Source organism: Tamandua tetradactyla, chromosome 16 (assembly GCF_023851605.1).
Source record: "Tamandua tetradactyla isolate mTamTet1 chromosome 16, mTamTet1.pri, whole genome shotgun sequence".
Taxonomy (NCBI): Eukaryota; Metazoa; Chordata; class Mammalia; order Pilosa; family Myrmecophagidae; genus Tamandua; species Tamandua tetradactyla.
This window is the reverse complement of record NC_135342.1, coordinates 17,085,914-17,099,229: the sequence shown is the minus strand read 5'-3', so window position 1 is coordinate 17,099,229 and position 13,316 is coordinate 17,085,914. Positions and strand designations below refer to the sequence as shown.

The following is a 13,316-nucleotide window of genomic DNA, read 5'->3' as shown; positions in this document are numbered from 1 at the left end:
ACGGGGCCAGAGCCATTTAAGCAAGCTTCTGATGTTTATCCCTTTGGCTTTATTTTCTTTCTTCTACTTCGTGATATTTTCTCATATAAATGTCTAAAAAGCACATTTTTCACTTCTTTCTGGGTTGCTGATTTTTGAGGGAAGGACATGGAAGATGCCTGAGTCCCATTTCCTCTCAAATTACTAACAAAAGCATAACTAGGGCAGATTGAGACAACTTTCCCTTGAAGGGGATGCAGCTTATGGACTCAATAAACTGTGCTTACAGACTAAATGTATTTCTGATATATTTCCAATAGAGCAAATTGCTAATAAGAAACCTTACTTTTGCCACAACGTTTGAAACTTGAGGACTGTGCATGCAGTGAAGAAAATCTTCACTCTAAAATGATACAACTCTCCACCCAAAACATGCTGAGCAAATCTCAGCAGACCATAGTGAACAAGAGGCCTGATTTGTCAGGCCACAGCCTTAGAAAACATCAATCCCAACTAATTGTAAAGTGACATTCGATTTAATCTCCAATAGTCTGATTTTCTTTAAAGGAAGAAAATCATTCAGAAAACTTTGTATTTTATCTTTAGTAAAAAAATAAAATGCAACATGGTTAAGAATCTTGCAATGGTCAACATGCTAAATAACCCAGCAGGGCTGCTGGTTTCTGGTCAGACTTTACAAGTTATGCCATTTGGAATCAGCAGGAAATAGGTTAGAGAGATAGTATGTGTAAATCTCTAGGTGTTCTTCAAAGAACATACATAGCTTAATGTGAATTTCATTTCCAAGCTGTGAGACACTGTACTCAGCTTCTATCCTGAAATATGATGGTGAAGGGGGCAGGAGACATTGAATTCTGCAGGTTTGGGGGTGTCTTGGGGTATAAATATACCTTATTTAGTCTCCAATCTATCACAGCAATGTTTGACTATAAAGTGAGATTCCATTTCGGTAATTTACATGCAAAAGTTATTTTTATTATTTGCTAATCAACCCTTACAAAAGTTCCTGGAAAAGAACTTTTCCTAACAAAATTTTATTGTAGGTGGGAACTGGAAATAAAGGTGCCTAAAACTGCATCTGAAATTTTAGTATTTCAAAACCCACATCACAGTACTAACAATGCAATATGCTACAACATATTTTCTCTCTTTTGCACTAGCAGCCTACCTGTGATCATACTCCTGATTTCCTGTAGGAATTTTTTTCTTCCTTATTGCTTGCTGATACTATATCATCACACATTTAAGAGGCTCAGAGACAGAAGTACTAGCACATGGCACTTGAAAGAGATAAACTGTATGATAGGAAAAATCTTTCCCTGTTTTATGACTTCAAACACAATGTTTTTGCACAGAAAAAGTGATTATATTTTCCCCAATTTTCAATATCTTGGGCATAAGGATATACAATTCATAGGATATACAGCTTATAAACAAAACATCTCTAAAACTAGTTAGATTTTAACACAGTAATAATTTTCAGATCAAATTATACAGAAAAGTGAAATTCAAGTATCATAATATATCCTAAGCTTGAAACACACTATTTTTATGGTTAATATATTTTATCCTCTAGATTAATCACATTGCAACAATTTCTCTAGGAGTGACCTCACTCTCACATCAAAATACTCCCTTAGTGGAATCTAAAATTCATTTTTAAAAGGAAATATAAACAAGGAAATTATATGTATAAAGAAAGAAACAATGGACTATTATAGCATTTAAATTATAATTTTCATGAATATCAAAATGGAATAAAGTATATCATAATTGGAATTGATGTGAAGCTAATGAATAAAAACCAACAATAATAAGTTACCTGATTAGAAGATGAAGGAAAACAATACTTCATATAGAGGATCTTTTTAATAAGAATTTTTATTTGGGTTTCTAACAAACCATTGAATTATTTCTCACAGGTTTCTAGAAATAATCAAATATAAAAATTAAATTCCAAGTGAAGAAAAAGATGGAATGTTCTTTGCTCTTAAATGTCTTCCAGACTCATTGGGGATATAAGATATAACAAATACAATAGGAAACAGAGCATATCAGGAAGCACATTATTAATCATATTTGGAATTTGCACAAATGGAAGGGAAAGATGATCTTAGAGTTTTCAGAAAATTATTTTTTTTGTAGTTCAATGGTGGTAAATCTCAGCATTATAAAATAAAATTGATAAAGTTAATGAAAAAGGAAAGCAAGAGTCTAATAATAGTTCTAAAGGTAAATTTCTGGACTAGATTTCATAATATGAAGCTTTGAATTAAAAAATAATCAGGGACAAGGTGGTGAGTTTATTTATACACCTGAACCAATCAGCATTTTCCAGATTTTTTAGACTTTAAGCATTTATAAGTTTTGGTTTTAATCAGTTTCCAATTAAAATCCATGAACAAAAGATATATTTAAGTTACAGGAGAGAATATATTAAAAAGATCTCCACTTTTTTTTTCCATGAGAAAGCTAGGCTTTCCTTTATTTGTGGGAAATTTTTATAGCATGAAGCAGGAAAAAGACAATTTCAAAACACAGTGCATAAAGTAAGCAGAATAGCTTCCCTCTCAAAAGATGTCTGCACCATAATTCCTGGAACATGTGAAAATGTGGCATTACCAGGCAAAAAAAACTTACAGGTATAATTAATGTTACAGACCTTAAAATAGGGAGATTATCATGGATTATCCTGGTGAGCCCAATCTAATCACATAAGCCTGTAAAAGCAGAGAAATTTCTCCAGCCACAGTCAGAGAGATGTGGCAGAAGAGTAAGTCATAGAGATTTAAAGTATGAACAGAACTGTCCAACCACTGCTTCAGGGGGCCACGTGGAACACATGAAAAGGAAAAGGGGCAGCCTGTAGATTGAAGATCAGCCAAGCTCACAGCTGACAGAGACAAAGAAACAGAGACCTCAGTCCTATAAATGCAGAGGAACTAAATTTTGTCGACAACTAGAATGAACTTGGAAGTAAATTTTCTCCAAAACCTCCATGAAAAAAGAAAAATGATATGACTGTTAAATAATGTGATAAAACAAACTTTATGTTGAAACAGCATGGATTCAAGGAATTTTGATATTAAATAACCCCCCCAAAATGTTTTACAAGAAAAAAAAATCTCCAATATGCATTTGGAGGAAATGTTTGTGTGTGTGTGTGCCGTAGAACTTTAAGCACATGTGTTTAAGATTTTTAAAATAATTATTTATATCAATCATGTTTCCCTATGTGTAAATGTTCTCACCGAATTTCAACAAAGAATGGTATAGTAGAAAAACAAATCTGTATTTCTAAACTATACAGCAAATAAGATGGGTCAACAAGAATGAAATGACCTTTATTACCCACCTCAAGTTGTTAAATCTATTGACAATTGCTAGATTTATATTAGCGAAATATAAAAAGTGAAAATGAAAACACCTTTAGAACACAGTCAAATGCAAGACTGACAAAAATAGAATACTATTATTTTACTGAACATTTTCATTACATACCAATCTTGAAAATAACAAGTGTGCATACTTTATGTACTTAATATTTTATAATATACAACTGCTAACTCTTCTTCACAGGTGTTTCGCTTTTGTACTGCAGGACTAACATATTAAAAGCATATATACATTTATTCAATGTATACATACAAAAGACTATGCCATAAATATAAGTGGTCCAGGAAAATATCATGAAACATATCACTTCCATTTCTATAATACATGGAAATATGTATCAAAAAACTAAGCTGTAGGGTGGGCAACAGTGGCTTAGTGGCAGAGTTCTTGCCTGCATGTCAGAGACCTGGGTCCAATTCCTGGAGCTTGCCCATGCAAAAACAAAACAAAAACAAAAAACTCTGCTGTGATTGTGATTTTGCTAAACTTCAATTTCCTGGCTGTGAAAAAAGGATCCATAATAATATAAGCAATGAGTATAAAGTTTTAGCTAATGAGAAGCACAGAGGCCAAGGGCAATTGAGTCTGCAGGAATTTCAGGAAACCTATTTGCTATACATTCTATCATATTATATTTGGTTAGAGAGAAGCATGATCTGTGTCTAAAACAAACAAAATTTCATAATATATTATTTTAAAAAGTTAATTGATGATAGATCTCTTTTAAAATCATCTTATCTACACTGCTAACTATTTAACAGGCCAATGATTATGATAATGCTTTATTCAAAATGTAAAATATCAAAATATAATAAGTTATATCACAGAATAGATTTTTAAATAAATTCAAAAAGAGTAGCTGGAAAACACAACCTGAACAAGAACTGAAGATAAGATCTGAAAATTCTGTGAATGAATATAGTATTGAATTGACAAAATAGGAAAATAAAAGCATCCTGGATAGCGGGCTAGTCAAGTGTCAAGTAAAGTGAGTAAAGTCAATATATTTTCAGCAGGATAATAAAATAGATAACAGGATCATCAAAAGTCTCCACTCCACTAGTTAATCAACTAAGAACAATTCTGTTCTTTAAAGCAATGGTTATGACATCTTCATAAAAAATGGTCTGAAAATATATCTTTCTGAGAATAAAGTTTTCTTCTTTCTAAACATCAGATGATTAGTAACCAACTGTTTGGATGTCTTATTAATTTCTATAGAAATTAGCACCTCCTAGCAAAATCTCTAAGTAAAATGTTTTAAGGGCAAAGAGGTGAGAATTATGAAGAAAGCTAGGTCTTAATACATATTGAGAGTCCTACTACTCTTTGCTAAAGTATTGACTAAAGTGTCAACTCATGAGGGATTAATTTGTAACTTCTTGTGCATTTGTATTTTAATTGCATTGCTCTGAAGTAAAGGAAAAAAAAAAGGAAAATAGAACTAGCTCCCTCACCACAATCTTACTCATAAAGGAATAATTAAATGGTGACTTAATATGACTCTTGACAGATTTAGGGTCGCTAGGCCATCTGTTCTCCTACTATGTGCCTAGTAGTAAACTCTCTCTTTGAAACACCAGTGTCTCAGGAATTGGTTACTGAGCATGTCATGCAAAAGAATCCATGGCCTTTGTCCAGTCACAATTTGAAGACCTCCAGAAGGGATGGATGCCTGAGGTGCTGGAGCCCCAGCAGAGCAGCTAAGCCAGGTAACCAAGCCTTCTGTGGCCACTGGACTAAATTTAGTCTAGAGGCTTGGCAACTGGGGTTCTCTGTTCTGGCACTCCAGAGACTTTGGGCACCTTAAAAAGTTTCAAAGAGAGAAACCATTTCCAGTTCCAGGTCCAGACATCTGACTGGGTGACTGGGTCATCAGGGTAAAAAGTGGATCAGGGAGTAAATATGGTGGTTTGAGTCCCCTTGATCTAGGCTGGGTCACGTTTCCAGAAAGATCTCCTTTGCTCTGACCTCTACACGTTTCCTGGATACCATGCTGTACGGAGTTTGATGCCCTGACCTAAATTTTTCTGTTGGGTATACTTCTGAAAAATGAGTAATCCAACCATTAGTTGGTATTTAATGAAATTAAGTAAGCCTGTTAAAATGCTAGTTGGTGTGTTACTGAGGTATAGCATGACTTTAATGTTTGCTTAATTGTTGATTGGTGTGTTACACATTTAATGCCTACTTAATTGTTCATTGGTGTGTTTGGTCTAGTTATTAATTGGTGCATTACTTCAATGTAATAATTGCAAAGTATCTGTTTAAATTTGTTGTTGCTATGTTCATACATTTGTATTGGTCAGATGTTCCTAAATGGTTACTGATTATGAAAATTCTTAGAAAGGGAACCTTTGGGCTGCATTGAAAATTGAAAAGATTTTGGTGATGAGCCAACAAAAAAGGGTTTATTTCTGTAACATAATCTGGCCTCAAAATGAATAAAAATAAAAATACTACCATTACAGTTAAAATCATTCTGTAAGACAAACAAAAAAGGCATAAATGGATGAGATAATCTATTCAATCCTTTATTTGTTCCTCTTAAAAGTATTTCTGTTTTTGTGTAATTAATTTCTATCTATGCCTGTCCGACTGTTCAATGTATATTCTCATACCTTTGGATGGCAATAACAAAGTAACAAAAATTAAAAAAAAACCAACCATTGGAATTTCTTAAGAAAGAAATGGGCAGTTTTATATAAATTTTATACAAATTGTTACTTCTGAAGCAAAAGAGAAAAAACTGGCTGAATGGCAAGATTCAAAATTTTAGTTTTGTAATTTCTGTAAACAAACAAGGACTTAGAAAGAAACCACCCCTGAAATTTCCTTAAGGTAGCAGGAAAGAACTTTTCCAATGGTCCTGGCCACAACTTTTAGTAAAATAAATCCAACAATTGGAAATAGTCAAAGAAGGGCATAGGAACTCTCAAAATTTTATAAGCCATGCTTCATTCAATCTGTGCAACCTATCCCTGCCCTAAGGTCTAATCACCTAAAGCAGTTATGGAGGGAGGGCTAGGCACAAAAAGATATGGTGAGGTATGGTTTAGAATTCTTTTTTTACTGGGCCTGTAGGTTAAAAATGGTAGGTGTAAAAAATACTACAGAAATATTATTAACACTTGCTAATATTTTTCCCAATAATACCTTTACAGTGGTAACTGTAGTAATCAGATCATTATTAAAATATAAATAGCTTTGGGATAGGAATAACTGAATAAAATCTAATTACCAAATTCCAGTAAGTAAAATGAAAGATATTTGAGAGGTATGGAAAATTTTCCTGGATTTAAGCTGGGAACAAATTAAACACTTGCAATACATTTTCCAAAACTTAACAGTCAATATACTTTTTAAATTGTTTGTAATTTTAAGATAATATACAAACAAAGAGTTTTTTCAACCTCTAATGAAAGAAATTTTATGAGGGATTTTGAATCCAACAAATACAATTTTATTCTGCTTGGGTCTGTTCTCCCTAAGTTTATACAAGCTTACTGATAAGATAAGCTAGCCTAACTAAATAAATTACATAAATTGAGCAATATACATGGTAATAATAACACATATAAAGTATAATAAAATTTTAAAATACGCTAATGCTTCAAACATATTCTATTTAAGAAATCAGTTAAGTTTAGTAAGATATATAATTGATTTTTTTATAACCTTGATTAACTGGATTTCAAAGAACCTGGCTTTTGGTTACTTGGCCATTTGTTACCTCAGTATATAGAAGAATTTTGAATTTGTAGTGGCTTTGTTTATGTCAATCAGTATATTTTTGTTAGTAAATGCTGTCATGAATAGAGAAAACCTAATTCTTAGCTTTAAAAAGTTTATATTATAGTAAGAATATACTTGTACCAGGGTATTATATAGGACAGTAATAATGAAGGTATAAAAATGGTGGAAAAATTTAAAAAGCAGATAGATAAAGAATGACCTAAGAAGACGTCATAGAAAAGATGACACTTGTAAGACCTTTAAGTAAGAAAGCAGCATTCAAATAAATAGAGCTCTTAACTAGTTTTTCTTAAATAATTTCCCTCAAATTAGCACTTGAGAATAATGCTGTGGAAAATCTGAATATTTTTCTGGATATACAGCCCTTAAATATTGAAAAGCTTATTATATTTCAAACTTGGGGCTTTTTTGATGTTTGAAGGTTATGCTGGATTGGACTGATAGATTTGGGGCATAATCTAAAGTAATCATTTCCATGTTCTGAGTATATAGATGCCTGGTTATACAAACCCAAGCAAAAATTTCTTTCTTCTTCTATTATTTTGTTGTATTATCTCCTTCATGAATATTGCTACTGGAAGGGAAGTATGCTAGTTCAAAAGGTTTGTGAATTTATTGTTAAATTTATTTCTGATTATGTGCAGTCTGGATAAATATAAACTATAAGTGGAATGCATATGGATGGTGAGAGAAAATTTAACAAAATAGTTTGTTACAGTCATTGTTGACCACAAATCCTGAATGGATACAGAAAGTAGTAGAGAGATGGAGGAGGTGAATTTTGTTTATTATAGTCATTATTGACTATAAGTTATGAATGAATGTAGAGAGTTGTAAAATGGAGTTTATGAAAGTAAATTGTCATAGTCAGTATTGACCAAAATTTAATGTCTGTTTTATCATATATTTCAAAAAAGAAAGCTTTTGTGTTGAACTGTATATTCATACAAAACTAAAGTTTAGTTTTTTCCCAATTAAAATAATGCAGATTGTTAGCCTGCTCTCAATGTAAAGTTTTAAAAAGTTTTTTCTTAATCATTGTTAAGTACTCTGTCTAGGTATCAGAATACTATCTTTGTTAATGTTTATATTGGCATTATCATCCTTTATTTCAAGAAAAGTCTTCTCACTATTAGGGGAAAAACTGCTACAAATAGTTTGTTCTTTCACTTTGTATAAGCAAAATGCTAAAATAGCTTAATTGCATAGAAGGTGTTTGGGAAGTATTACAGCGGTTAAAAGAGATTTTCTATCCTGTTACTGGTTCAATTTATAGAGGTAAAATAATATGATTTGTATATTTAGAGACTGTATAAAGGTCCTAAAAATTTAAAAATGTTCTCATTCTCCATGTTATCCTGATACTAATCTGTATGATGTTAAGTAAGCAATGGTATGATTTTATTAGTCATGGTCTTGTTATTCTTGAAAAGCTACAGATCATAGAAACAGCCAAACTTGCCTGTCAGCTGAACTGCTTTGCTCTAACAGTTTCTAAAAGTACATGCATAATCTTTTTTTTCTTTCCTGTGTTCATTTTATTTCTTTTTCTATTGTCTTTTTATTTCTTTTTCGGACTTAATGCAAATGTTCTAAGAAATGATGAATATGCAACTAAGTGATGATATTGTGAATTACTGATTATGTATGTTGTTTTATTTTTTTCTTTATTTTTTTAATTAATAAATAAATTTAAAAAAATAAAAGTACATGTCATCAGCTATAGGTCAGAGCTCCATGTGTAACAAGGAAAGAATTAAAAAAAAAAGAGAGAGACAGGACAAATGTCTTGGATTAGTTGATTAGTTGACCAAAAAAGGAAAAAGAAATAATGTTTCAATGGCTAAGAGATTTCAAATGAACTCAAGAGGTCATTTTGGAGGTAACTCTTATGCAAGTTTCAGCAGATTTTGCAAACTGCCACCATATGGCAAACCTTAACCATCAGTATTTCTGGAAACCTTGAAAGATATCTTGGGCTCTATAAAATTTTACTTATTAAGTTTGTTTTTCAGAGACTTAAAACCTCCAGATTGTTCCAATGCCAAAAGAAGCTCTGAAATCCAGAAATACCAAACTCTCTAGGAAGAACAACTGGTTTTCATCCCTTCATCCCTATGACCTTTAATGCAAACACCCCTCTTCAGCCTTGAAGCAGTTGGAACAGTCATCACCCAAATATCCCTCGAGTGAGAAATAACTATCAAATGACAAGGAAAATTGTAACCTAGGTCATGATTTAAGGGATCATTTTTAATTACTGAATCATTATATAGATATTCCTTTTTGCTTTCTGGTATTGGAATAAAAGAGGGAAATTCCTGAAATCTGTAAATTGTAATCCGGCTATCTTGATCTCTGGTAATGATTGTGTAGCATTTATCTTCTGCCCCTGTGATTGTAAAAACTTTGTGACTAACCTTCATTTGTACTCAGTTATCCAGTTTTTCAACTTTCAAGCCTTGTAACCACTAAAGGCAGCCCCTAATGTTTATTAATGAAGGGTTTTGGGTCAGCCCAGAACTAACCCACCCCAAATCTAAAGCTATCTTGATAACTGAGACTGGATCTAACCAAAGTGGACCTGCCTGACATGTGCAGTAGCTTAGACTTTAACATACAAGTCACCTATACTTCATTCCATCATTTTCTTACATACGTTGTCTAAGTATACAATCAGTCAGCACATGCTCAATAATTAGATCACTTCTAATTGCATCATCAGGGCCACTGTGCTCATTTTCCTAAACTCTGCCCATGTTTTTTGCTAATATAACTATCAGAATTACTGCAGTTTGGGGAGATGGATTTTGGGCTGATAGGCCATCCACTCTCCTACTATATGCCTAGTAATAAACTCTTTCTCTCTTTGAAAAAAAATAATATGACCCAAGAAAGGTTAAGGATCTTTTAAATCAATAGCTAATACTATTTTTTTACTAGTTTAGTTCTGTTCAACAAATGTTTGTTTGGCATTTTCAATATATATAGCAGGTCATTGTGGCATTTGTACAGATTTTTAGAATTTACAAAATTCTTTTTTTTATTATTATATAAAGCATATCTTTTCTTTCCTATTATAAACCTATAAGGTAAGTACTGTTGTTCTTTCTATTTTATTGGTGAAGACAATGAGACTTGGAGAAATTAAGTAGCATTCAATCAGAATAGGGCAGATTTTTTATTCAATCCATATCTTTAAGTTTTAATTCAAATTTTTCAGCTATACAGAAATATGGCTAGGTATTAAGAAGAGACACAAGAATGAGGAAAGCTGAGCAGTCATTCATTCATTCATTTAATATTTATTGATAATCTAAGATGTGCCAGCTATGTTAGGTTTTGGGGAGACAATGATGAAAAGACACCTCGGGATCTGATCAATACATAGAATCTGCAGATACTAGAAAAAGTCAAGCTGAGCAGGGATTTTTTTTAAAAAATCACTCTTTGTAATGTCAAATGCACATACATGATACAAAATTCAAAATACTTAAAAAAAGTATAGAGTAAAAAGTAAGATTCCCTCCCAACCTGGTCCAGAGTACATAAAGCTACCCTTCCTTAGAGCAACCACTGTTAATAGTTTCTTTGGTGCCTTTGCTTTCCAGGAAGCATAGATATGTATAAACAGATGCAATGCTTTTACATGAATAATATTTTCAAATAGTATAGTTCAGAGACTAGCTTTTCACTTACACTGTATTTTATAACTTGTATCATTTAATACTGTAGATCTGCATCACCCTTTGGTCAGCTGCATTGAATGCACCATAATTTATTTAACCAAACCCTTATCAGTAAAACTTTTGGCTCTCTTTCTCTTGTATATGAAGTCACAACATAACTGCAAGTGAAGCTGCAGTGTAACCAGTATATCATATGAATCCTCCAAGAAGAATAAAATGTTTCAGAGGTCCTGGAGGTGAGAAGTTGTGGTGGAGGTTATGTGGACTGAAAAGGCAAAATATGGACATTAATAAGCTCATTTAGAGTTATTCCTTTACAAAAGGAAATGATGGCTAATATGACCTGGCAATTCTGCTACTCAGTATATATCCAGAAGATTTGAAAACAGGGACTTGAACAGACATTTGTATAATGATGCTCATAGCAGCATTGTCCAGAATTGCCAAATGATGGAAACAATTCAAATGCCCATCAATAGATGAATGGAGAAACAAAATGTGGTAATGTTATGCAGCAGTAAGAAGAAATGAGGTCCGGAAGCATGTGACAACATGGATAAATCTTGAGGATATAGTGCTGAGTGAAATAAGTCAGATACAAAAGGACAGATAGTATATGATTTCACTAATATGAACTAGAATATGCAAATTCAGAGTCTTAAAATTTAGAACACAGGATATCTAGAAATAGAAGTTAGAAAAGAGAAAGTGGTAACCTAATATGTTCAGAATGTATCACAAGGTTGAATGTTTGGAAATAGATATGCAGCAAGGGTAGTTCATTAGTGGAAATATAAGGAATAGTACTATATTGTGATTTTGATTGAAAGGGGTTGTTTAGAGTGATGTACGCCACTGATTACCACTACAAATTTAATAAGTGTTTGTATGAACTAGTACAAATTTATGACACTGGTACAAAACTTTAATAATAGAATTCTATGTGGGGAAAATACCTATTGCAAGCTATGGACTATGGTTAATGGTAATACCTTAAAATTCTTTTATCAACAGTTAACTGGTGTACCACACCATTACTAGAGGTCAATAATAGGGGGAAATAAGAGATATGGGGTGATTTCTATTTTCTTTTTTTGCATCTGATAACTTCTTTTTGGAGTAATGAAAATAGTCTAAAAGTGAGTGTGATGATAATTCCACTATTAAGTGATGATATTGTGAGATATTGAATGCATAATTTGGATGGAATCAATGATAAATGAATATATTTCAATAAAATCTGAAAATAGGAAATGATGGCTAAATAAAGTTATTATTATATAAAATATTCTAGACCAGTGATACTCAGTGCAGAAAAGCATAGCTGAAAGTCATTGGTTTAAGAGGAAATGAGGACTTGTGTCAGAATATACATCAATTACATCAGCAAATACTTTTCTGTTATTGTTCAGCTGATTTTGTTTTTTTTTTTTAGCTAGACATTCTTGACGAAAGATGTATTTTTTTTAAATTTTTACTTAGAAGCTTCCTTGGTGACTTTTTTTCTGGTGCAATCTACTTATCTTGTCAAATACTGGAATTTTGAGTAACAGTGTCCTTTTAAGGCATTCTAGCATTAGTCTTAAGTACTCTTGACTGTTACACTATAAGCTTAAAAGGCAAGATCACTATATCAATATTTGTATTGATTTTCTGATAAGCAGTTGCGTTCACTAATAAATTCAACATAAAATTTTTCATAGTTAATTATAGTATAACAAAGCATTACAGGCAGTGCAAAGATATGAAGTTTCAATTCTTACCTTCAAGGAGATTTTAGTCTAGAAAACATGAAAGCAGATAATTTGAATGCAAATCTTAATATTATAGCATAACAGAAATATGAACCAAGGGTCCACAAATGCTTAGGAAGCAGTGAAGAGCAAACCACAGAAAAGCTTCCCTGTTATAAAGAAATCATTTATAATTCAGTGTTTTGTATAACTTCATATTTGTACTGATTATCAAGTTTGTTGGCATCACATCTATAATCTGCAAGAGATAGCTTGATATAAACTCAGTATATCAGAGTCAGGTTAAAAATTGGACCCATGATTTTCTTCTTGGTATTCTCCTCCAATAAGTCACAACGCATCAAATCACACTTCCTCACTTTGGCTAAATTCCTTAAATTCTAAAATCCTATTACTCTTCTTATTGGTACTGTAAAATATGGCAGTTAACTATTTTATAGGTGCCTCTCTCCTCAGCTAGTCTGAAGCTCCTTGAGGGCAGGAAAATTAAAGAAACAGTAGGAGTAAAGACTAGTGTCCCAAGAGCTAGCCTAGTGGGTTTGAATCTTGGTTCCACTGCTTGTTAGCTGTGTGACCCTGAGAAAGGAACTGAATCTGTCCATGCTTCATTTCACTTACTTTTAAAATGAGATCATAACACTTCATAAATAGGAAAGTTATGGAAATTAAATCTATAAATACATGTTAAATACTTAAAACCATCCCTGGTTCATAGTGAAAA

At 32.3% G+C, this 13,316-nt stretch overlaps 2 pseudogenes across 2 annotated transcripts in view; both read right to left on the bottom strand.

Annotated features, from left to right (window-relative positions):
• The window catches only part of LOC143658983 (multiple C2 and transmembrane domain-containing protein 1-like), a 484,136-nt pseudogene that overhangs the window by 138,312 nt on the left and 332,508 nt on the right, over positions 1-13,316 (bottom strand). The gene's annotated exons all lie outside the window — the stretch shown is intronic.
• LOC143659955 (ephrin type-A receptor 7-like) overlaps positions 1-13,316 on the bottom strand; it is a 45,975-nt pseudogene that overhangs the window by 32,313 nt on the left and 346 nt on the right. The window lies entirely within an intron of this gene.